We start from the raw sequence: 24890 nt of genomic DNA, 5'->3' as shown, positions 1-24890 counted from the left end.
GGGGTCTTTCATGTTTTTTATAGAGAGCATCATGTCAGTTACAAATAGCGAGTGTTCCACTTCTTCCTTGCCGATTTAGTGCCTCTTATTTCTTTTTGTTGTCTGATTGCTGTGTCTAGGATTTCCAATACTATGTGGAGTAGCAGTGGTGTGAGGGGTCATCTCTGCCTTGTTCCTGACCTTCAAGGAAAGGTTTCAGTTTTTCCCCATTGAGGATGAGATTAGCTGTGGGTTTTTCACAGATGGCCTTTAGTATGTGCAGGTAGGTTGAGTCTCAATCTACTTTGCTGAGGGTTTTTATCATGAATGGATGTGACATTTTGTCAAATGCTTTTCCTGCATCTGTGGAAAGCATCATATTGTTCTCATCCTTTCTTCTATTACTGTGGTGCATCGTGTTGATTGATCTCTGAATGTGGAACCACCCTTGCAGCCCAGGAGTATATCCCACTTGATCATGGTCAACGATTCTATTAATGTATTGCTGACTTTAGTTTGAATGTATTTCCTTGAGAATTTCTGCATACATACTCATCAGGCTATTGGTCTGCAGTTTTATTTAAAAAAATTTTAAATACATTTTTAAATGTTTATTCATTTACTTAGACAGAGTATATAAAGGTGAGGGAGGGCAGAGGGGTGGGAGAGAGAGAGAATCCTGAGCATGCTCCACACTGTCAGCACAGGGTCCAATGTGGGACTCGAACCCAGGAACTGCAAGATAATGACCTAATCTGAAGTTAAGAGTTGGACAGTCAACCAACCACGTCACCCAGGGTCCCCTGCAGTTTTCTGCTTTAGGGGAGTCTTTATCTGGTTTTGGTGTCAGGGTAACGATGGCCTGATGACATGAATTGGTAAGTTTTCCTTCTTTTTTATTTTTTGTAAGAATTCGAGAAGAATAGATATCACCTCTCCTTTAAATGTTTGGTAGAATTCATCAGTGAAGCCGGCTGGCCCTGAACTCTTCTTGTGTTGGGGGAGATATTTTTTTATTACTGATTCAATTTCTTTCTGGTTTCAGATTTTATGTATCTTCCTGTTTCAGTTTTGGTAGTTTATGTGTTTCGAGGAATTTATCCATGTTTCTCACAGTGTCCAATTTGTTGCCTATCGTTTTCCCTAATATTATCTTCTAACTGTATTTCTGTGTTGTGGACTGTTATTTCTCCTGTCTTATTTGTGATTTTATTTACTTGAGTCCTTTCTCTCTTCTTTGTGAAAAGTCTGCCTAGGAGGTTTTCAAGGTGATTACTGTTTTTAAAGAACCAGCCCCTGGTTTCACTGATTTGGTCTAGTGTTTTTCTAGTTTCTATTATCACTTATGTCTGCCTTAATCTTTATTATTTCCTTCTTTCTGCTGTCTTTAAGCTTGCATTGTTCTTTTTCTCATTCCTTTGGTTGTATGTTTCGATTGTTTGAGATTTTTCTTGCTCTGTAAGGTAGGCTTGTATTGCTATATATACTTCCATCTTAGACTGCTTTTGCCTCATTCCAAAGGTTTTTACCAGTGCATCTTCATTTTCATTTTCATTTGTTTCAGTGTATTTTCTCATTGATTTCCTGGTTGGCCCATTCGTTTAGTAGCATGTTGTTTAACCACCCCTTATTTGTGGCCTTTATTATGTCATCTAGTGTCCAGGGCCGGGCACATCAGGGAGTGTCTGCGGTGTGTGTTGCGTGCACTGTTTTGTGTTCTGGCTGCACTATCCTTCAGGCCAGTCGTATGGGCAATGTATGGTCCTTGGCTGGAACGTGGTGAGTTTTATCTAGGTCTGCTCTGATCTGCTTGTTAAATGAGACTTGGAACGACTGCCACTAGAACTGAAGCCCTGCACAACTGTCTGGTCAAGAGAGGTGCTGTGGTCAGGGGCTTCTGCTAGTCTTCTGGGGAAGGGGCAAGCTCCATTGGGATGGAGGCAAGCTTGACCTGGAAGGCCAGTCTTGCCAGAGCACAGGGTGTGGTCTTTGATCTAAGCAGGTTAGGCAGTCAGTGTGGGAATTGCCTTGTTTCCAGCAGGTGGCTCTATGTTTATGCTGGGGGGCAGAGGAGGGAAATGGCGCCACCCAGCTCCTCTGTCCCAGCTCCTTTGTCCCCTCTTTGTGACCACTGCCTCACAGGGATGCTCTCCAAGATGAGCGTATAATCTCCCCACTGTGTTTGCCAGGCGTTGTACAGACCACTGTTTCCATGCCATATGCCTGCAAGTAGTTTGCTGCCTTCTCTCCAGGAGTAAGCCAGTGCCCCCAGAGCTGTGTCCCAGCCAAGCCTGCTAACCTTTGAAACTTCACATTCTTGGGGTGCCTGGATGGCTTGGTGAAGTGTCTGACTCTTGATCCTGGCTCAGTTCATGACCTCGTGGTCGTGGGATTCTCTTTCTCCCTCTCTCCCTGCCCTTCCCTTGCATGTGCGCTCTTTCTGTCTCTCTCAGAATAAATAAACTGAAAAAAAAATTGTGGCACAGAATACCTTATTTAGGCAAGATGGCCTCCCTGAGGGGAATGGCAGGATCTATCAGTTAAATTTCCAGCACTGACTAGGAAATTCTTTGTTGACTGGTTAAAGGTTACATTCCTGCAGGAATGAAACTAGGTTTGGTGACATGGGGCCTTAATGTAAGTAACTCCATGATGGGCCTGTGATTTTTTTTAACATTCCGAACCCAAATTTTTACACATCCATTTTTTATTAAAAATATGCTCTTAAATAATATTTTAGCCATCTACTGCTGGCCCAATTTCATATCCTGTGGAACTATGACCATCTCCTAATCATAGATGAAGATCAACTCTGTGACTCTAAGATCATTGTGGGTCTAAGTTACTTTGATCTAAGTTACTAAGAACTTTGTGAGTCTACGTTACTGCTGGCCTGTTGAAATCTTTGACCCAGGGACGCCCAGCCAGGCTGCTGAGCCATCACTTAGGCACAGAAGCACCCTTTCCAAGTCACCTCTTCCTAAAGCGTTGTCTTTCCCTCCTGTACTTCTGGGTCTTCCCCTTTGGCAAGTCACATGCTGTGATGGACATCTACTCATGCAAACCTGTTTAAGTGGCTCAGAGAAAGCTGCCTGCCTGTGACTGCCACGTCATGGTCACATCTTTTCCTTCTGAAACCCCTTGAACTCACTATCGTTCTTCCAGTCTTTGAATATCTCTTTGATTTGGAAATATTTGATTGTTTTATTCCTGCTAAAAATATGCATGAAAATATTAAAACAAGGATTCTTTAGAATAAGTGAGCCAGTCACAATGAATCATCTGGCCATTTTTACTTTTTTTTTTTTGAAAATGTTCAGGCATGATGTGAAGTACATCCTGTAAAATCTGAGTATCATTCATTATCTAGGATAACCACCTTTATGGAAAGCCATTCAATGACATGCTCATTCAAGATAAGAAAAACAGTTAATTTACATACCACATAATACAGTGGTGTGTGTGTGTGTATGTGTGTATATATATATATATATATATATATATATACACACACATACACACACACACACACACATATATACACACACATATATATGTGTTCTTAAAATATGTAAAGGAGATGTTTCTATGAATTGTGTATCATTGTGCATTCAGTTTTCTGTAACATGAATGCTATTATTTAAATTAAACATAGTAAGAACAATAAGAATAGGTAAATGTCAATCAATCACTAGTAACTAATACTAGAACTAGTTGTATAATATTATGTGTTGAAAAAATAAAACCATGATTACTAATAATCTTTTCATTCATAATGGGTTTCTAATTACCAAAAAAATTAGGAAGATAGTACTGAGTGTCCACATACTTCAGACTGTTTTCTATTGATGTCACATGAGTTGGTACATTATCACAATCAATATCCCAAAGAGATATGGTATTATTAACTAAAGCTTATATTTTTACTCAGATTTCTTCGGTTTTAACCTCGTCTGTTCCAGACTCATCCCAGCTGGTACATTACATTTTGTCATCCTGTCTCCTTTGGCTCCACTTGGCCATGGCAATTTTTAGGTTTTCCATATTTTTCATAATCTGCAAAGTTTTGAGGGTACTTTTGTAGAATGTATTTTGTAGAATGATCCTTGGTTGGGATATGTCTAACGTTTGTTCAGATGCTTAGGCCAGAGTTAACGTGTTTTGGAGCAGAAGATCCAGAGGCATAATACCATCCATAATTATCACTTCACATAAAGAATGTTTACTCCGAAGTTTGGGGTCTTTTGTGGTTCCATACAAATTTTAGGACTGTTGTGGTTCGGAGAAAAATGCTGTTGGTGTTTTGATGGAGATTGCATTAATTGTGTCAATTGCTTTGGAAAGTATAGACATTTTCACAATATTTGTATTTTTGACCCATGAGCATGGAATGGGTCCATTGGACCCTTCCATTTCTTTGTGTCATCTTGAATTTCTTCCATCAGTGTTTTATAGTTTTCAGAGTATAGGTTGCTCACCACTTTGGTTAGATTTATTCATAGATATCTTATTTGGTGTGCAACTGTAAATGGGACTGTTTTCTTAATTTCTCTTCCTACTGTTTCATTATGTTCCAGAAATGCAACAGATTTCTTTACAATGATTTTGTCTCCTGTGACATTGCTGAATTCATTTATCAGTTCTAGCAGTTATTGGGTGGACTTTTTAGGGTTTCTATATATAGTGTCATGTAATCTACAAAGTGTGAAAGTTTTACTTCTTCAAGATTTGGATTTTATTTAATTTTTATTTTATTTTATTTGGTTTGGTTTTATTCTGTTTTTTTTGTCTGGTTGCTGTTGCTTGGACTTCCAGTATTCTGTTTATTAAAAGTGGTGGGAATAAACATCCTTGTCTTGTTCCTGACCTTAGAGGAAAAGCTCTCAGATTTTCCCCATTAAGGATGATGTTAGCTACTGGGTTTTCATGGATAACCTTAATCACATCAATGTATGTTCCCTGTAAACCTACTTGAGGGGGTTATAATCATGAATGGATGTTGTACTTTGTCAAATGCTTTCTTCTGCATGGATTGAAATGGCCGTATGGTTCTTTTCTTTAACATTTATTAATTTGGAGAGAGTGTGAGCAGGGGAGGGGCAGAGAGAGGGAGACACAGAATTTGAAGCAGGCTCTTGGATCTGAGCTTTCAGCGCAGAGTCCAACTCATGGCTTGAACTCACGAATCATGAGGTCCAGACCTGAGGCTGGTGTCGGACTGTTAAATGACTGAGCCACCCAGGTGCCCCAATCATATGGTTCTTATCCTTTCTCCTGTTGAGATATTGTATCACATTGATTGATTTGCGAATATTGAACCACCCTTGCAGCTTGGGAACAAATCCCAATTAATTGTGGGATATATTTACAGTTGTTATATCTTCTTTTTGGATTGTACCCTTTACTCTTATATAGTGTCCTCCTCTGTCTCTTATTATGTACTTTGTTTTGAGTGTATTTTTTCTGATGCAAGTATTGCTACTTCAGCTTTCTTTTGACATTCATTTATGTGCTGTTTCTCTATCTTCTCACTATCATTCTTGAGGTGTAAAATGGGTCACTGGTAGGCATATAAACCTGTTTTGTTTTTTCATCCATTCTTACACCGTACATCTCTAGATTGGAGCATTCATTCCATTTACCTTCAAAGTAATGATTGATATGTATATATGGATTGCCATTTTGTGACCTGTTTTGTTGTGGTTTCTCATGAGTTTCTCTGATCCTTTCTTGTCTTTCTTTCATGTTTTGCTGATTTTCTTTAGTGATACATTTTCATTTCTTTCTCTTTATTCTTTGCATATTTACGACTGTTTCTTGATATATGGTTACTGTTAGGTTTTTATGTAACCTCTTCTGCATTTAACAGATTGTATTAAGTTGATGGTCTTTTACCTTTGGACCCATTTTTTTTCTCTTCCCTAGGTTTTTGGTAAATGTTACTATATTTCAAATCCATTTTTTCTGAGTTCCTTAACTGATTTTTTACAGAAATATTCATTTTTTACGTGATTTGTGTCTTGTACCTCTATACTGTCACTTTTGGTCTCTCCTTTGCACTCAGAGTCCCTCTTAATATTTCTTGAAGGACTGGTATAGTGGTACAAACTCCTTTAGTTTTTGTTTGGGAAACTGTGTCTCCTTCCATTCTGAATGATAGCCTTGCTGGATAGAGTATTCTTGGCTGCTGATTTTTCCAATCAGCACTTTGAAAATGTCCTGTCACTCCCTTCTGGCTTGCCAGGTTTCTGTTCAGAAATCTGTTGCTAGCCTTATGGGTCTTGTAAGGACTTCTTTTGTCTTGATGGTTTTAAGAGTTTTTCTTTATTATCACTGTAATTTGCAAGTTTGCTTACTATATGTCTGGGTGTTGGACTGCTTTTGTTGATTTTAATGGGAGTTCTCTAGTCTCTTGGATCTGGATGTTTGTTTCCCTCCCCCAGTTAGGGAAGTTTTCAGCTATTAATTCCTCCAATTAATTTTCTGCCCCCTTTTCTCTTTCTTCTGGGACTCCTATAATATTAATATTATTATGTTTTCTGTAATCACTGAGTTCCCTTAGTCTCATCTCATGTTGCAGAATTCTGTTCTCTCTGTTTGGTTCAGTGTGATTAATTTCCATTACTCAGTCTTCGAGGTCACTAGTTTGTTCCTCTGCTTCTTCCGTCCCTCTGTTCCTTCCAGCGAGCATGTTTCTCATATATTGTATCCTCACTGTCTACTGTGTTATTCCTTATCTGAATGTCAGGGGTCTCACTCTTCTACTCATTTTGCAACTCCAGTGAGTATCCTTGTGATCATTGCTTTAAATTCTGTATCAGGTATGTTACTTCTATCACTTTGGCTTAGATCTCTGGCTGTGGCTTTGACTAGGTCTTTCATTGTGGATAAACAGCTCTTTGTCCCTATTTTGTCTGTCTCTCTGGCTCTGTTTCTCTGTGTTAAGAAAGTCAGCTGTGCCTTATGCTCTTGAAACTAATGAATTTATGAAAGGTCCTGGAATCCTCAGCAGTGCACGTCTCTATTTACAGGACCTGGACCTTCAGGAGAATATCTTAGGGATATCACTCACTCCCTGCTGTAGTGTCTGGGTTACTTTTCCTTTCATTGTAGGTGTCTGCACTGATTGTGTGCCTGTTGTGGGCTGTGCTTGCTCTCAGTGGTATTAGTGGGACCCAGGCAGGCCAGCTGTGGGGTGATATGCCCGCTGGGTAACTTGGGAGCAGGGCAGGAGTGTTAGCAAAATTGCACAGGGCTACTAGTCCTATGCCAGGTTTCCTGATGTCCTTTGGTGGCTGGGGGCCATGGACCAGGGCAGCCAGGGGCTTGAGGCTCTGCACGGAGTGCATCAGTGGCTGGGGGCATGTGGCTAGGTGAAACAGATGAGGGTGGTGGGGGGTGCACACCTGGGTGCAGTGCAGATGTGCACGGCATGCTTTGGCAGCTGTGCATGCAGCTGGCCACACGGGGTGCCTGTGTGGTTTTAACAAAGTTTGCTCTGAGACCAGCACTGAGACCAGCAGGCTTGGTGTGGGTGAGTCCCCCAGTGAACCCTTGGGACTGGCCCACTGCTAATGGGTTAGGCAGCAAGTGTCTGTGCAGCCTCACCCCATGGTAGGTGCCTCTGTGCTTGTTTTGCGGGGGTGCAGGATAAAAATGATGCGTGTGACCTCCCTCATTGTTGAAGTCCCCCAACGCACTCAGAAATCAGCACGAACAGTTCTGTCTCCTGTTGCCTCCGCATTGCATAAACTGCCACGTTTACATTGCCTCTTCTCCACACAGGCAGGGACCTGGCTATCACTCACCCTCCTGGATCACCCAGTGCTGGGTCAGCTGACCTCCAAAGCTCCAGGATCCAAACTCAAGGGAATTCAGCCCCTCTGGGTTTTAAAGCCAAATGTTAGGAGGATTAGTCTTCCCTGTGTGAGCTCCCTGGTGTGAGGGCTCACTTTCTCTGCCCTCCCTGCAGGCAGCCGCCCTCCACCTTTCTGACCTTCCTAACCTTTCAGATGCAGCTTCTTTCTATTTAGGTGTAGAGTTTGTTCTGCCACTCTTTGGATCGCTGTGTGGTTTATGGACTTGGACGTGGATGTTATGTAGTTGAAAACATGGGACAGGGTGAACTCAGGGTCCTCTTCCTCTGCAATTATTAATTTTTTAAATGTCTTATTATTTTGGATTTTTAAGACATGGGCGGACAGACTCCTATCACCCATGCACTTCAGGATTAGAAAGGAACTTGCCCACATTTTCTCCTAGTATTTTATGTTTTGAAACTCTCTTTAATGAGGTATAAGTTACATATAACGAATAGCCTCAAGTTAAAGGGTATAATTTGATGAGACTTGATCTCATGGCTACAGCAACATGAAATCATATGGTTTCTCCCTAAACCTTACATCACGATCTCTTTGTGTCTAACGCTAATGTTGCTTTTGAAGGACTATTTTTTTTTTTTTTTTTTTTTACCTTTTCAGATATTGCCCAGGTGTCTGAATGTCTACCTTGGGGTACCTTCTTTTCCGATAGTCTATATTCCCATAAGTATTGCAGTCTGTCGACCTTTGGACTTTGTCTTCTATTGTATCTCTCTGTATGTTCACATAATCTTGTTGCAGTGCTTTAATGATGAGGGCTTCATAATTGCTTCAGTTTTCACCAAATGGTATGAGCTGCAGTTCCACTTATGACAGAAAGCATGGGCTTCCTGTGTTAGGTATTCAAGAGCAAGGCAGATACCCTGGACACTTGAACTGAGAATGTCACTCTATCTTTTTGCCAGCCCTCTTCCCTACCCTTGGAGACAAGAATCTCCTTTTGTTCACACAGAAATGTGGGTGAAGTCAGTAGAAAACGTTCCCTTCTCTTCCCTTTGTCTCTCAAACTCCCTGTCCCTACCTTCTGCCTGTCCCTTTCTCTGACCAAATCCCCCAGGTCCACTGCTTCACTCCAGCCATGATCAGGGCGTCCTCCAGCTGCTGGCCTCTGCCCTGTCCATCCCTCAGTGAGAAATCTGGAGGAGGATTATGGAGTTCGCAGGACTGATCAAGAAATCTGTGCTCCTCAGAGTCCTCCTACACAAGGTTGCTGTCTGTGGAGACCTGGCACCCTGGGCGAGGGTCTGACTCCATGTGTGGCCTCCTCACTCCTCTCCCACAGTCACTGCTCGTCCCTCATCCTTACCCTACCATACCTTACCATTAGAAATCAGCCATATGCTAGGGACAGATACTTGTCTATCTGACCAGGGAGTCAGTGAATATTTCTAAAATACATGAGCACAAGCACCCCATAAGTCTAGATATAGGAAGTTACCACCACCCCAGAAAACTCTCTCAGGCTCCCCTGCACAAAAGGTGAGCTTGTTACTATCCTCTGTCACTGCAATTTCTGCTAGTTTGTTATCTGTGTGTGTAGGAACCGCACTGTGTGTACTCGATGGGGAGTGAGAGTAAGTCCTGCTAGAAGCAGACACTGAAACAGAGAACGGTGAAAGGTGTATTAGGAGATACTAAGTAGGACAAGGTAGAGGGCGCAGGGTGGGCAGGGAAAGCATTCAAGCAGATCTCACACCTTTTTAAAATATATAATCACCATAGTCTGTCACCTCACACAGTCCTCTTCAAATTTCAAAATAGTTGTCATATAAGGCCGTGAGATTTACGAGACTTGGGGTTATTTCCCTAGGGTTTTATGTTTTCCTACATGCGTTCTGTCTTCTGTAGTTTATCTGTGACCTCAGATGAACACATTAGCGTGTGGCTGCATCTGTGAGTCTATACGTAATGGAATATGACTGTCTTCACACCTCAGATGTAGATCTATGAATATACACATTCTCGTAATTATCTTTTCTTTCTTTGTCTGGTAGGTCCTGAGTTTTAATAGAAAAAGCCTGTCTTTGTCTTATTGTTTAAAACAGTGATTCCCAATCCCTGGGCTGAGGTGTTAACAGTCTTAGTTTAATGAACTTCCGTGACCGTCTTTTTTTGATGATCATTGTGTGGCGATATCTTAATTGAAACTGTGAGAAGGGTGAGTGGGCACTTCCCAGACATTTTGCAGATGCATTCTGTATTCAATGTCTTCTATTCATAATGTCCTTAGAAACAAATATTACCCCTGTTTCACAGAAAACAAAGCTGAGGCTCTGTGTAGGTCCCACTGAGAACTGGTATTAGGGCTGAGACAGCAGGAACGCAGGAAAAACCTTGGGATATTGTGAGAGAAGTCTGAGGAGATGGAAAGCTGTAGTCAGGGTGATGACAGGGGTCCAGCAGGGGTGGCATCTTGGCCAACCCTGAATTGTAGGTTGACCCACTGGAGTCTGACTCCGGCTGAAAGCCAGTTCAGGCACTCAACTGACCTAGGTCCTTTCTTCACTTTGAGTTTCACTGAGGGATATGAACTTAGACAATCATTTCCGTAAGACCAAATTAAACTTCCCATATCTGCCGGGCATTTTTCCCACAAATATCCAGAACCTTTAGAAAGCCCAGGGAGAAAACAATCCATTTAGATGATTGCCTAGGTGCCCTTTGGCAGCACTGACGTTTTGGAGATAAACACTGCATTGTGCACTGAGAGTGATCCCAAGTAGCAGCTCCGTGTGGATCTCATGCTCCCTGCTCAGGCTGTGGGCAGGAATGGCCTCCAACTGCATCTCACTGATCCCAGCACCCTCCCCTCTGCACCTCCTCAAACTCTGCTTACTGTGCTCAACTTCCCTTCTATTCCTGCGTGATTCAAGTTTCCCCCATTTTTGCACTGGATCCTTCACTGGTACTTCCACTATGGTGACCACAAGGTCTGTGTCATATAATGCATGTGACCCTTTCAGACGGGACATCTGAGGCACCTACACTTAGGGGTGCATCTCATCCTTCACAGAGCTCAAAACATTGTGTCTGTAAGATAGGCACCAGTGCTCCCAATACGTCTGCCTTTGTGTAAAAATCCTCTTTCTTTTTGACAAGAGAAACCTACAGCTGACCTCATTACAGGGAAATGACACAGCCCATTGCACATTATGTCCTGAGAAACTTGAGATATGTGACACTGTCCTCAGGCAGGTTTGCAGTTGAATTGCCAAGCCCTCACAAGCATCCCTACATCATTCCCACCAAGTCTTTCACGAAGAAGATGAATATTCTTTACAAGTCCCTCATCCAGTTCAGGTCATCTTACCAAATGGAGTCGGTGGAGGGTGGGGGGTGGCTCATAGCCCATGACTGATGATGAAGGACAGTCCAGGGGTAGGACATGCAAGGTGATCATAAGGACCAGGCTCTCTTGTATACATAATGGCCAATATAACATAAATTAAAGGTATAAAGTTTCCGAGGCTGTGTCATCCCCCTACTCTTTCTCAATAGTAGGGTTAGGATTCTCATTTTTTTTAGTAGAGCATATAGAAGCTGAGCCTCAAGAGAGAAGATTCGAATCCAGTTTTGACAGTAGACAGCCAGTCCAAGAAAGCCTCGTAAAAGCCTTGTAATTTTAGGTTGTGGGAGATTGAGGATGCTTTGAGTCTGCCTGGATCTAGATATTGGCCTTGTTCTGACAATAGGTGAGCTAAATGCCTAACCTGAGTTTGAGCAAACTGCAGTTTTTCTTTGGAGTCTTCATAGGCCTTTTAAAGCCAAAAGTTTTCACAGATGGATGCCGTCTTCGTGTGAAGAGGCATGAGGAGGGGAACAGAGAAGCAAAGCATAGACACACTGTAACAAAGTAGAGCCTACAGAACACTTTCCATCATCCAAATCAGCCTTTCAGGTGTGTGGGAAACACGAAGCACTCTGTGAAACCGAGGGAGGTTACAGTCCAGATGTATTGTCATTCCCTGCAAGTGAAGGCAAAAACATACTGGCTGTCCATATCAACTGGAATGCTAAAAACTACAGCACATAGGTCAAGGACAGTGAAAACTTTGTTTTCAGTGGGAGTGGATGTTGGTAGAGTGTGAGGTTTGGGAAGAAGGGTATATCGAGGGATAACAGTGCTATTTATTTCTCGGAGGTCTTGGACAAAGTACGATCCTCAGCAGTTGGGTTTTCTCACAGGTGTAATAGAGGTGTTACCTGGACTACTGCAGGGGGTAATGAGGCCACGAGCCTTGTAACATTCTATTAGGGTGTTGATGCCTTGAAGGCCTTCTTAATTTATAGGATTTTGATTAATTCTAGGGAGAAGTTTTGCAGGATCGATTTGAATCTTGACGGGAGGTACACTGTGGATTCTGCCAAGATCAGTTAAAGGTTTTTCCCATAAAGAGGATGGTAGCTGATCCAGTAGGAATAAATGATCAGTACCGCCAGACTCAGCTATAGTGCCAGCATAGACACGGCACAGAAAAGGTGCCAAAGGATCATTTGTTTCCCCTTTTTGCTATTTTGGTTACTGTTGTCAAATTCTAGAATTATTTTTCCCTTTTGTACAAGAGAAATTCCAGCATGGTATTTTTCTAAGAAATCTCAGTCCAGTTAATGAATAGGGGTCGAAGAACTAAGGAGAATAGGATGTATATCTCTCAAAGGGACTAGGTTCAGAGATAGGAACCTGTTGAGATCTAATAGATCCCCCCCAAATGAACTGTTTTTGTACTCCAAGGCTAGGGCTGCTTTATAGCACTGGGGTTAGTTCCAGCTTCAGTAAAGACAGAGATATATTCATTCCCAATCTGGAGAGTAGTTTCTCCAAAGAGATTAAGAGTCAGGGTTGGGAAGGGCTCCATTGTTCCTTGGAATCCCATCATTGGGAACTGGGAGGACATTGAAAAGGTTGGCAAGAGGGCTGGAGGGCCTTGAAGCTCTTAAACTTATAACCATCTTTTTTTCCAATGTCCTAGTTCTTTCAGTCACAGCAGGAACTAGGCTTCTAGTTTTTTTTTTGGGGGGGGGGTGCTTTATTTGCTGGAGTTGAGAATTGAAAATTTAACAGTCTTTCCACTAGATGACTCATCTAGGGTCTGAGCAAAGTGGTTTTCCAGGTTAATTAAACCTGGAGTGGGCATAGTTTCCCATTCCATTCTTGGTTCTTTTAACTAAAAGGGAAAGATCCCAGACTAGCACATTAATAAACATAGATCTAAAGGAGGAGCAGAGTTTTCATTAAAGACAATTTGGAGTAAAAAGTAATAATCATGAACAGATTCATGAGGCTTTTTTTTGGTATAAGACTGAACTTTGTTTCCATCTTCTGGTTAAAGAAAAGCCATTAAAATTGCTCAGTGGAGGGGCATCTGGGTGGCTCAGTCAGTTAAGCTTTTTATCTTGTTGAAGTCCCAGTAGTTCATTTTTGCTTTTACTTTCCTTGCCTCCAGAGACGTCAAGTTAGAAGTTGCTGTGGCCGAGACCAAAGAGGTTTTTGCCTGCTTTCTCCTCTAGGATTTTGATGGCTTCCCGCGTTGCGTTTAGGTCTTTCATCCATTCTGAGTTTGCTTTTGTGTATGGTGTAAGAAAGTGGTCCACTTTCATATTTGCATGTCGCTGTCTAGTTTTCCCAACACCATTTGCTGAAGAGACTGTCTTTTTTTCATTGGATATTCTTTCCTGCTTTGCCAAAGATTAGTTGGCCATACGTTTGTGGGTCCATTTCTGGGTTCTCTATTCTGTTCAGTTGATGTATGTGTCTGCTTTTGCGCCAGTATCATACTGTCTTGATGATTACAGCTTTGTGATACATCTTGAAGTGCGGACTTGTGGTACCTCCACTCTTGGTTTTCTTTTTCAGGATTGCTTTGGCTATGGGGTCTTTTCTGGTTCCATACAAATTTTAGAGTTTTTTTGTTGTAGCTCTGTGAAGAATGCTGGAGTTATTTTGATAGGGATTACACTGAGTACGTAGATTTCTTTGGGTAGTACTAACACCTTAACAATTTGTTCTTCCGGTCCATGAGCTTGGAATATTTTTCCATCTTTTGGTGTCTTCTCCAATTTCTTTCATAAGCTTTCTATAGTTTTCACTGTATCGAATTTTTACCCCTTCGGTTAGGTTTATCCCTAGATATTTTATGGGTTTTGGTGCAATTGTAAATGGAGTTGATTCCTTGATTTTCTGCTGCTTCATTATTGGTGTATAAAAATCCAACCGATTTCTGTACATTGATTTTATATCCTGCAACTTTGCTGAATTCATGGATCAGTTCTAGCAGGTTTTTTTTTTTTTTTTTTTTTTTGTGGAATCTTTTGGATTTTCCACATTCAGTATCATATCGACTGCAAAGACTGAAATTTTGACTTCCTCCTTGCCGATTTGGATGCCTTTTATTTCCTTGTCTTGTGTGATTGCTGAGGCTAGGACTTCCAACACTATGCTGAATAACAATGGTAAGCATGGACATCCTTGTCATGTTCCTGACCTTAAGAGGAAAAGTCTCAATTTTTCCCCATTGAGGATGATATTAGAAGTGGGTCTTTTGTATCTAGCTTTTATGATCTTGAGGTATGAATCTTCTATTCCTCCTTTCTTGAGGGATCTTATCAAGAGAGGATGATGTATTTTGTCAGATGCATTCTCTGCATCTATTGAGAGGATTATGTGGTTCTTACTCTTGATTAATGTGATGTATTTCATAGATTGATTTGCAGATATTGAACCAGCCCTGTGTTCCAGGTATAAATCCCACTTGATCGTGGTGAATAATTCTTTTAATGTATTGTTGGATCTGCTTGGCTAGTATCTCGTTGAGAAGTTTTGCATCCATTTTCATCAGGAAAATTGGTCTGTAGTCCTCCTTTTAAGTGGGGTCTTTGTCTGGTTTTGGAATCAAGGTAATGCTGGCCTCGTGGAATGAGTTTGGTAGCTTGCCTTCCATTTCTATTTTTTGGGAAAGCTTCACATGAATAGATGTTAACTCTTCTTTAAATATTTGGTAGAGGTCCACTGGAAAGCCATCCGGCCCTGGACTCTTGTTTTTTGGGAGATTTTTGATTAATAATCCACTTTCTTTACTGGTGATGGGTTCAAAGTTTCTATTTCTTCCTGTTCCACTTTTGGTAGCTTATATGTTTCTAGGAATTTATCCATTTCTCCCACATTTCTCAATTAAACGGAATATAATTGCTCATAATATTCTCTTAAGATTGTTTTTTATTTCTGCAGTGTTGGTTGTGATCTCTCCTCTTTAATTCTTAATTTTACTTATTTGGGTCCTTTCCTTTTTCATTGTGATCAATCTGGCTAGGGGTTTAGCAATTTTGTTACTTCTTTCAAGGAACAAGCTCCTGGTTTCATTGATCTGTCCTACTGTTTTCTTGACTTTGGTATCATCGGTTTCTGCTCAAATCTTTATTTTTTCCTTTCTGCTGCCTGTTTTGGGCTTTATTTTCTGTTCTTTCTCCAGCTCTTTAAGGTGTAAGGTTAGGTTGTGTATTTGAGACCTTTCTTCCTTCTTTAGGAAGGCCTGGCTTGCTATATACTTCCCTCTTATGACTGCCTTTGCTGCATCCCAGAGGTTTGGGGCTGCCGTGTTAGATCTATATTGTAAAAGAGAGGGTGAATGGTCAGAATTTCCTGATATAAGACTTGTAAGTTAGGTGCCAACCTTCTGGCCTTTAAAGGGGCTGAGAAAAGCAAGTTCTTGCAGACTTGTCCTCTGAGGGCTCTTCTCAGGAAAAGCTACCTGTTAGACACTCATGCCCTCCTTATCCAGGATTGTCAGAGATGAAAAATCTTCCCCTTGAAAGGAAGGCACATTCAATCTATCTATGGACTAAAATGCTTCATGGTGAATTTGGTCTCATGCAAGTTCCATTTTCCTTGCAAGATTCGAAGCAAATAAAAAGAACCTAAGCAAAGTTGCAGACAACCCTGATCAATATATAGAAGTGTTCCAAAACCTAACCCAGGGTGCTGAGGAAAGAAAAAAGACAGGCCATCCCTAACAAATGGGACTCTAACACTCTCTGTTTTTCCTAATACATTCTTAGTCCATCCTGAGCACATCCCTAGTTCCTCTAACTGTATGTGGGGGCTTCTTCCTCATTCACTTCCTGGGTCATTGACTATGGTGATTAGAGCCAACTATCTCTAGTTAGTCTACCTCAGAATGGAGACTTTAAAGAATATTCCCAAGCCACTGCTGAAACTCCTTTTAATTGGGGAAAGTTCTCTGTCTTCTCTAGCCCAACACGTACTGCCTAATTCCACTTGGTGGAAAAACCTGGCGTCTGCTCATCTGTTCACGTTGACAGACTTTAGGACCAGGAGACCTCTCTGTCTGCTCTCTGGGCTTTTATCTGCCTTAGGCTTTTGGGCAGAATCTTGCCTCTTCTGCCTTCTTCTCCCCCTTCTCCTGTTTCTGCACCACCTTGGGTGAGGCCTGCATAACTGGCTGCTATACCATCCTCAGTGCCTCAGGCATCATTGGTTTCTCCTCCCACCCGCTGATGTCAGGGAGCGAAGAGCATTCCCTTGGGCCACCACTTCAGATCTCCCCACCAGTGTGCCAGGTAAAAACTGACAATAGGGAACAAACTGATTGTCTTTTAAGCGGATGCAAGAGAAACTTTGGTATTTAAATGAATTCAAGTTTGTTGGTTTAATTAAAAATAGAGTCAGCATTAAATAGAAAACTTTTTATTCTATCTAGGTTTACTGAAGGTCAAATTAGCTTATGTTATCTCTGTTGCAATTTGTTCGCAAAAGGGTGACTTAAAATGATGGTTAATTCTTAAAGTTTTCGTGGGTAATTGTTAAGATAGCTTTCAAAGTCTTTGGCAACCTGAAACTTAGAAGTTTTGCTAGCATGATAAATTGAAATTGAATTCATTGGACATCTAGGTCTTTTCCAAACGAGATAAAGTGCTAAAGCATTGACTGCTAAACATAGGTTTGTGCTTTTTACTTCTTATTGCACAGAAACAAAGGATATTTGGGTCTTTTGGAAAACATGCTTTTGCTTAATTGATAATTTTGCCATCTGCCGAATTCTGTAACAGTTCACAATTGGTTACTACTTAGTTTTCATGGGAGACTAAGGTTTCTTAAGAGTTAAAATTCTGCTTAATGTGGGGCGCCTGGGTGGCGCAGTCGGTTAAGCGTCCGACTTCAGCCAGGTCACGATCTCGCGGTCTGTGAGTTTGAGCCCCGCGTCGGGCTCTGGGCTGATGGCTCGGAGCCTGGAGCCTGTTTCCGATTCTGTGTCTCCCTCTCTCTCTGCCCCTCCCCGTTCATGCTCTGTCTCTCTCTGTCCCAAAAATAAACAAAAACGTTGAAAAAAAAAATTCTGCTTAATGTAATTAAGACTGATAAGAAAGTTACTATGTAGAAAAGTAGGATATATGTAAGGAAGGGGAATACATTTTTGTTGAAGGTAAAAGAAGGTAATTTTGTCCCAAATGAGACTGGTTGTTTGGAGAAAAGGGGCTTAGGTCACAATCTGAAAGGAAAGGAAAGTTGTAGAAGGTTTGTGAAGGGAAATCTTTGGAAATAAATTTTATATGTGCTCAGGATGGACTAAGGTTAAAATAAATGGATTTTAAAAGTACACTGGTATAAGATTAAAATTCTGCCCTAGTATCTGTTAAAAAAGCAAAGGTTAATAAATCACAAAATAATCAATTTGAAAGAAAGTAAGGAAGTAGAGACAAAGAAGCAAAGAATTAGGTGAGACAAAAAGAAAATACAAACTGTTTCAAATTCATTATTTTCTACTTTAGATTTAATTATTACCTTTTCCCCTATAGTTCGGGTTCATTTTATTGTTCTCATTTTAATCTCTTGAGTGCAACATACAATCTTTCACTTTAATACATTCTTGCTAATTAGCAAAGAAAGAAGTCTTCGTTTGAAGACATGATTATTTTCTAAGAAATATAATTATAGTTTTGATTTCATTCCATCAGTTATTTATTATTACTGTTTTAAATTTTTTCCAAAGGAATATTTTATTAACTTCAAGGTTAAAGTTATATTACATTTTAGAAAATATCTTGTGTGATTTCTGCTTTTTATCACGTATTGACTTTTTTCATAACCAAATACGCAATACACTTTCATAAAAGTTCTAGGACAAGCTGTGTACTACATAAGGTATGAATTTTAAATGCTGAGTTATCACTGCTATGTAATTGGACCTACTAATTCTATTATTGAAATTTTGAGCAACATATAACTGAATCCCACCTCTGTTTTTTCTCATTTGCTTTCTCCCTGATTTCTATCCATTAAAAAAAAAAAAAAAAAAAAACCTTAGATATTTAAATGTGCTTTTGTGATTGGCAGAAAGGTATTTGGTTTTTATACTTTTCATGTTTACTTTATTAATTTCACTGAACTATTTTCTTTTTTTTTTAACTTTACTTATTTTGAGAGAGAGAGAGAGAAAGAGAAAAGAGTGATGGGGAGGGGCAGAGAGAGAGAGAGAGAGAGAGAGAGAGAATCCCAGGCAGGCTCTGCACTGTCAACACAGAGCACAGAGACACAGGTCTCAAACTCATGAGCCACAAGATCATGAACTGAGTGGAAACCAAGAGGCCAACGCTTCACTAATTGAGCCATGCAGGCGCCCCTCACTGAAACTATTTCTTAAGGAATATTTAATGAATGATAAGGCTGTTATTAAAGTGTAATAACCTGTTTAACATGACTCCTAACAAAAGAGAACGGAGTACAACAGAGTAATAATGATTGAGTCAGGTGTGTGGGGTTCCTTCCATGCCCTGTAGAGGTACAGTCCACTCTACCCTGCACTCCTAGAGGCTACGTGCACTACCTATAACTCTCTTTGGTCCTCTGACTTAAGTTCATGCCTGCGCAATGGGAAGCACCAAACAGGAGATCAGAGAAAGGAAGAAAGTGAAATTAAAGGTATCCTTCAGGGTTGCTTCGGTTTGCTTCTTCCTGGTTGAAAGGTCTAAACAGCCTTCACTATATATCTCCTCCCTACTTCTTCCCTTGAGGCTGAAGTGTGTTTATTTTAAACAGCTGTTCCCGACACAATGGCATTGCAATACCCTTCGTGGTTTCCTCACACCAAGCCCACAGCTTTTGTACACAACACCTTTAAAAACAGAACTTCTCTTCAAACCTTGGATGTACCATCTGTTTCTGGCTAAGACTGATTGATACACCAGGACGTTTTCCTGCAAATGACTGGGCTTTACAGAAACTATATAACTCTTAGCAGTCAGATTCTTGGTAATCAATCAGCTCCATGTTTGCTGAGAAGACGTTTGTTCCAAACCCACTATCTGGGGCTTTCTTTTTAGTATGGAGAATTAAAAACTCTCTTCCAGTCCTAGATGGGTTCTAAATTTGAGTATTACCATTATCCCAAACACATATGTGTTCTAAATAATTTTCATTCTTTTCAATGGTGTCTCCATGTTAATGTATGAAAAAAGGAAGTAAAGGTTTTGGAGAAGAGACTTGCCATTTAAGGTCTCCAATTAAGTAATCGCAAAGAATAAGACTGGATAAAAATAAGTCAAGAGGAAAAAGGCATTGGGAAGAAATAAAAAAAGGTTCTAAGATTTGAAGGAAAGGAAAAACTTGTTAATGTAAGATAATGAAAGTCTCCAGAAAAGGCCACTGAAGATGGATAGCTGCTTTTAACAAAAGTGAACGATTTAAACATGAACGGGAAGAGATTAATTTTTTTCAAGGGCAACATCATTAGTATTCAAAACCTATAATGAAATGAGCACCAAGGCAGCTCAACTAATTATGAATAGGACTAATTCTGATTGGAAAAATGTTTTTTTATTAGATAATTCAGAAACAAATAAGTTCCCGTGTACCAATACGTAAGAGATACACCAAGGAGTCCTTGCTCTGATTTTAAAAACAAGAGAGATTTCCTTTTAGAACCATATTTATAGGCCGTATGCTTCACAAACTCTTTCAGGAATTTACATTTGAACGGGAACCTAACAAACCGGAACAAAATGACAAGTGTTTTGGTTTTCGTTATTTTTTTCTTTTTTGTACATAGGAGAAAGGCAATTTGATGGTTTCATGTAGCTTCTTTTTAAAAAAAAAAAATTTTGTTTGTTCATTTATTTATTTATTTATTTTGAGAGAGAGAGAAAGAGATGGAGGGAGAGTGTGGGGGAGAGGCAGAGAGAGAATCCCAAGCAGGCTTTGCAGTACACTGTAAGTGCAGAGCCCCATGCGGGACTCCATCTCACAATTCATGAGATCATGACCTGAGCAGAAATCAAGCTTAACCGACTGAGCTTAACCGACTGAGTTGCCCAGGTGGCCCTGTATGTTATACTCTTAAATGCAGACAGGATCTGCATTTAATGGATCATGCTCTGGGTACAGCATGATTATTACTACAAATTGTAGTTTGAACCTTAGCCACACAGTGTGAATTTTGATTGCCTTCCCTTTTTGTATCCCTTTGTATTTCTGTTGTGTTCATAAAAGTTTAGTTCATTTTCACTTAGCTGTCTAAGTGTTCCAGGTGGGTTTACTCCCAACTTTCAACAGTCATAAAAATTTTCTCAAAATTGTCAAAAGCACAAATGTGACTAGTTGTCTGTCTTCTGGTAGCATCAGTCATGAACTTATCAACCCTCCTGCCCCAAACAATATCAGTGGCCCTAGAGGTCTGTCTCACAGATGACTTTGGGGGTTTAATGTTTCCATTGTTCAAGAAAATTCTTTTGCCATCTTTCTGTTGGATCCACTGTTTCCTGCATGTATTATCCTCCTATGCATCAGTCATGCCTTGTTTTCATGGAGCACATCTCCAGGAACTTCTGGAAAAAGGGTACATAAGAGGAAGTTTTGAAATGCCTGTGTCTATACCTTTACATTCCTTTATATTCTATGGATAATTTAGCTAGTGTACAATTCTAAATTCCCTCAAAATTTTAAAGTATTTTTAATTCTCATTTCCCACATTTCTCTTAAGTTAATATGATTTTGATTTTTGTTCCTTCATATCATGATCTTTTAGTTATTCTGTCCTCTCTACAGAAGCTCTCAGGAACTCCTCTTTATCCTGGTGTTCTGACATCTCTTGGTGATACACTTTGCTGTGTATCTTTTAAAATTCATTTTATTGGGTATCTATGTGGGTCCATTCAATTGTGAGAAATCGTCTTCTGTTATTTTTTAATGATCCATCCCCTCTGCCTTTCTCTTTTCCTATATAAATCCTATGATTAGATATTAGATCTCCAAGACTGAGCTTTGTTTCTTATGTTTCATACATTTTCATCTCTATTTCCTCCAACTTCCCCATACTCTGTTTTGTAAAATTTTTTAGAAATCTTTTCATTACAAATAGGGTCATGCTGGGGGCACCTGAGTGGCTCAGTCTGTTGAGCGTCTGGCTTCGGCTCGGGTCATGATCTCACGGCTCATGGGTTCGAGCCCGGCTTCAGGCTCTGTGCTGACAGCTTCGAGCCTGGAGCCTGCTTCCGATTCTGTCTCCGTCTCTCCCTGCACCTTCCCCACTCACACACTGTCTCTCTCTCTCTCTCTCTCTCAAATATAAATAAACATTAAAAAATTAAACAACACAATAAAAAAAAAATAGGGTCATGCTGGTAAATATTTGACAACCAGCTCTGTGACAGAATGTATGCATGTAGATATGCATGCATGTTTGATGTAACTTTTACGGATTTAAACGATGTGTAATATTTAACTTACAAATAATGAAATATAAAATATCTTAATTTTTGAATTTCAAATAGCAATAGGTTCTCACAGAATGCTTCAGTTGGTTTTTGCAGCTTATATTTGTATCAAATCTATGGTTGCAATATATAAATCATTGTTCTGATAGGAATGTTGTTTGATGTACTCATTTACTTTAATAAGTAAAACAAAAGTGAAATAGTAAAGATAGATGTTGGGAGCTTCACTCATTCATCAATGACATGAGGAACTTCTTGGTTGAAATGGGTAATTTTTTTTCAAATACTAGAAAAATTGTTTCACAAGTTTTCATGTTATTCATAATGTAAAAACATGACAAATTTTGAATGTAATGTACATTCTTAACATTTTATCTATCTTTTTAAAAATCTAGACATTCTACAAGGTAATAAATCATGTCATGATTTATATGGTTTGCCAATTTCTATGATATAAATATTTCCACTACAGCCAATTTCAAGCCACCAACCTGAGATCATGAATGGGTATGTGGAAAGAGATGTGTTATAATTCATTAGGAGCATTTCCTATATACTAATACAACTGATAAAAATAACATCAAGAGCACAGATAAGAGTGAAATGTAATAAAATAATTAGGATGATATGTGTTTCAAATGTCTTTTATCTTTCTAAATATAATTTATTTAACTATAAGTTTATAATTCAATATTTAACTGCAGCTCACAAAATTCCATGAAGATTTACAGAGTGGCTCTCATGAGCTGTTACAGCTGGTTCTAGCACAGCACTGATACCATTGTTTCTGTTGTTTTTCATTTTTTAAACATTTCAATTCCAAGAGCTATCAGGTGGTTTCTAAATATTCCTTATAATAATATTATTTTCTGTTTTATGCACACATATTATATGTAACTTCTAGATCAGGGTCTTAGGATCTCTGTGTGCTTACATAGGGCTTGTTTTCTAAAGGGCTTTTTTATAAGGTGATGAGATAGCCAGTTTCATATGAAGATTTCACTCAGCACAGTTCCTTTGCGATCCATCCAAGATTTTCTGTATATCGATAGTTTGTGCTGTGTGGTGCTCCATGGCAAGGATGTACCAAGTTTGTTTAAGCACTGACTCATTGAAAGGTACTGAGTTTGTTTCCAGGTCTTGGCAATTATGAATAAAACCGTTTTGAATACTTGTGCACAGATTTTTGCAGGAGTGTGGGGTTTTGTTTCTTTCAGACAACTGTCCAGGAGTGTGATTGCTGGGTCATATGATAATTGCATATTTATTTTCTTAAGAAACTGCCAAACCAATCTCCAGAGGGGCTATACCATTTTACATTTCCACCAACAGCACATGTTTCTCAGCATCCTCACCAGCACTTGGTGTTATCACTATTTTTTAAATTATGATTTTAGCTATTCTGATAGGTGAGCAGTGATATCTCATTATGGTATTGATTTGCATTTCCTTAATGGCTAATTATGTTGAACATCTTTTCATGTGTTCATTTGCTGTCTGTATATCTTCTGAGTAAAATGTTTCTTCATGTATGTTGCCCTCTTCTTATCTGGACTTGTTTGTCCTATTGAGTGTCTAGGGTTTATTATATTCTCTAGATACTAGTCTTTTGTCATATATGTGGTTTGCAAATGTTTTCTCCCATTCTATGGCTTGTCTTTCTATCCTCTTAACAAGGTCTTTTGCAGAACCAAACTCTTTTTTAGCTGATAGGTTTCCAGCTAAGAATATATAGATCCTACTTTCTTTTTATTTCAGGAAGACTGGCAACACTGCACACTCTGCCTGGCACCACCAGGCACAGCTAACTCGTGGCTGTCCCAGATAGAAGAAAAGAGGAGAGTGTCCCCTTCACCAGAGCCGTGTGCCCTAACTTGAATCCCAACAGGTTGTTTTAGTTCACGACCCCAAATCTTGCAGCTTACATGGTCTATACATAGAAGGCAAAGAAATTCATGAAGTGTTTTTGTTCATAATATCAATGTTAGACATTTTCATGTGAGTTAAAATGAGCTGTATTAATCTTGAAATAAGAAAATTTAAGTTGTGGAAACAAAGCTTAAACAAATAATAAAGAGAAAAATAAATATATTTAAACAAAAAAAAAAAAAAAAAAGCAAAGGTTTCTTGGCTTGTCAGTATGCTTTTGACTAAAAAAAAAAAAGGTAAACAAAGGTTTTCCCCCCACTTCTGTCTGCCCAAAAAGATGGGGGAGAATGTGATTTTAACCAAAAAAGCAGGACAGCATGCCCTTTGGATTTGTTTTACTCAAGCCTTGAAATTTGCCCTCCTTTGATCCAAAGGCTGGGGAGATGGTGACAATGTCCTCGCTGCCAGACTCCAAATGCTCCATATTTGGGTTGTTTCTGTTTCAAACAGGAATGGATGCCTGTGTCATTTAAGGGATAGATCACTATAATATATAAAGGGCTTTTACTAGAATACATAGGAGCCATTTTGCTACACTTAGCCCAGTGTCCTCCAATTTGTAACAGCCTAGATACTCTACATGGCTAGAACACATTTCTGTGGGCACTGCTGAAAAAGGCAAGGAAATAGACCTCTCCTTTGGCCCTCTGCCCTCTGGGCAGCCAATTTTATCCTTACAAAAAATGGTTTTCACAAGCCTTTTAAAATATATTTGTAAAGATGATTATTCTTGGGCCAAAATAAAATTAGTGCATCCTTCTAAACCAGGGAAGTCTTGCTTGGTCGTAGTCGATACCCCCAAAGTCCTGCAGGCAGAAAACAGAGCGATAGGAGAAATCAGGGAAGACAAGGTCAGTTCTTGGAGGTAGGGTCAACTTGGACAAGAGTGACTGCTCCCAGCACCTCACGACACTGACAAAGCTTTTGGCTGCCAGTGGAGTAGCCAGGCAAAATGCAGGGCCAGGAGATGAGGCTTCTTCTCCTGTCCAACTATCAGGATCAGGACATGAAGCTTCTCCTGGCCAGCTATGGGACAATTAACATAAGGGATGCCTCTTCCTCCTTTTCCTATAGATGGGCAATTCTCCAACCAAGGCCAATACTCCTGTGGGATGCATTCTGAAAAGTTGGGATGATTTTGATCCATAAATTCTGAAAGAAAAAGATAAAGACAACTCGCTAATTATCATGGGATTGGAGGCCCTATAGGGAACTTTTGGTTTCCTACTGGGGTCCAGGTAATTACATCCCAAGATCCTAATTGAGACTATGACCATCCCATGAAGAAATGGTATTGCCACCACTTCCAAGCTTGTGCTTTAGAGACATTAAGGAGGTCTCAGGTTAAGCCCTTAAATTATGTTAAATTAGCCACTATTT

The 24890-nt window shown here is 39.9% G+C and overlaps 2 protein-coding genes across 6 annotated transcripts in view; one reads left to right on the top strand and one right to left on the bottom strand.

Moving 5' to 3' along the window:
• Nucleotides 1-24890, top strand: part of LOC147571620 (uncharacterized) — a 382686-nt gene that overhangs the window by 14012 nt on the left and 343784 nt on the right. The window lies entirely within an intron of this gene.
• Nucleotides 23831-24890, bottom strand: part of LOC147571616 (uncharacterized) — a 624145-nt gene continuing 623085 nt past the window's right edge. For all 4 annotated transcript variants that reach the window (XR_015247221.1, XR_015247224.1, XR_015247228.1 and 1 more), the window contains one exon: nucleotides 23831-24662. The gene's annotated coding sequence lies outside the window, so the exon portion shown is untranslated. The remainder of the gene's footprint in view (nucleotides 24663-24890) is intronic.

The sequence above is a fragment of the Puma concolor genome, unplaced genomic scaffold (genome assembly GCF_028749965.1).
Source record: "Puma concolor isolate L17-30 unplaced genomic scaffold, mPumCon1.1.hap2 unalloc_scaffold_14, whole genome shotgun sequence".
In the NCBI taxonomy this organism is placed as follows: Eukaryota; Metazoa; Chordata; class Mammalia; order Carnivora; family Felidae; genus Puma; species Puma concolor.
The sequence above is the reverse complement of the archived record's forward strand: the minus strand, read 5'-3'. Positions and strand labels throughout refer to the sequence as shown.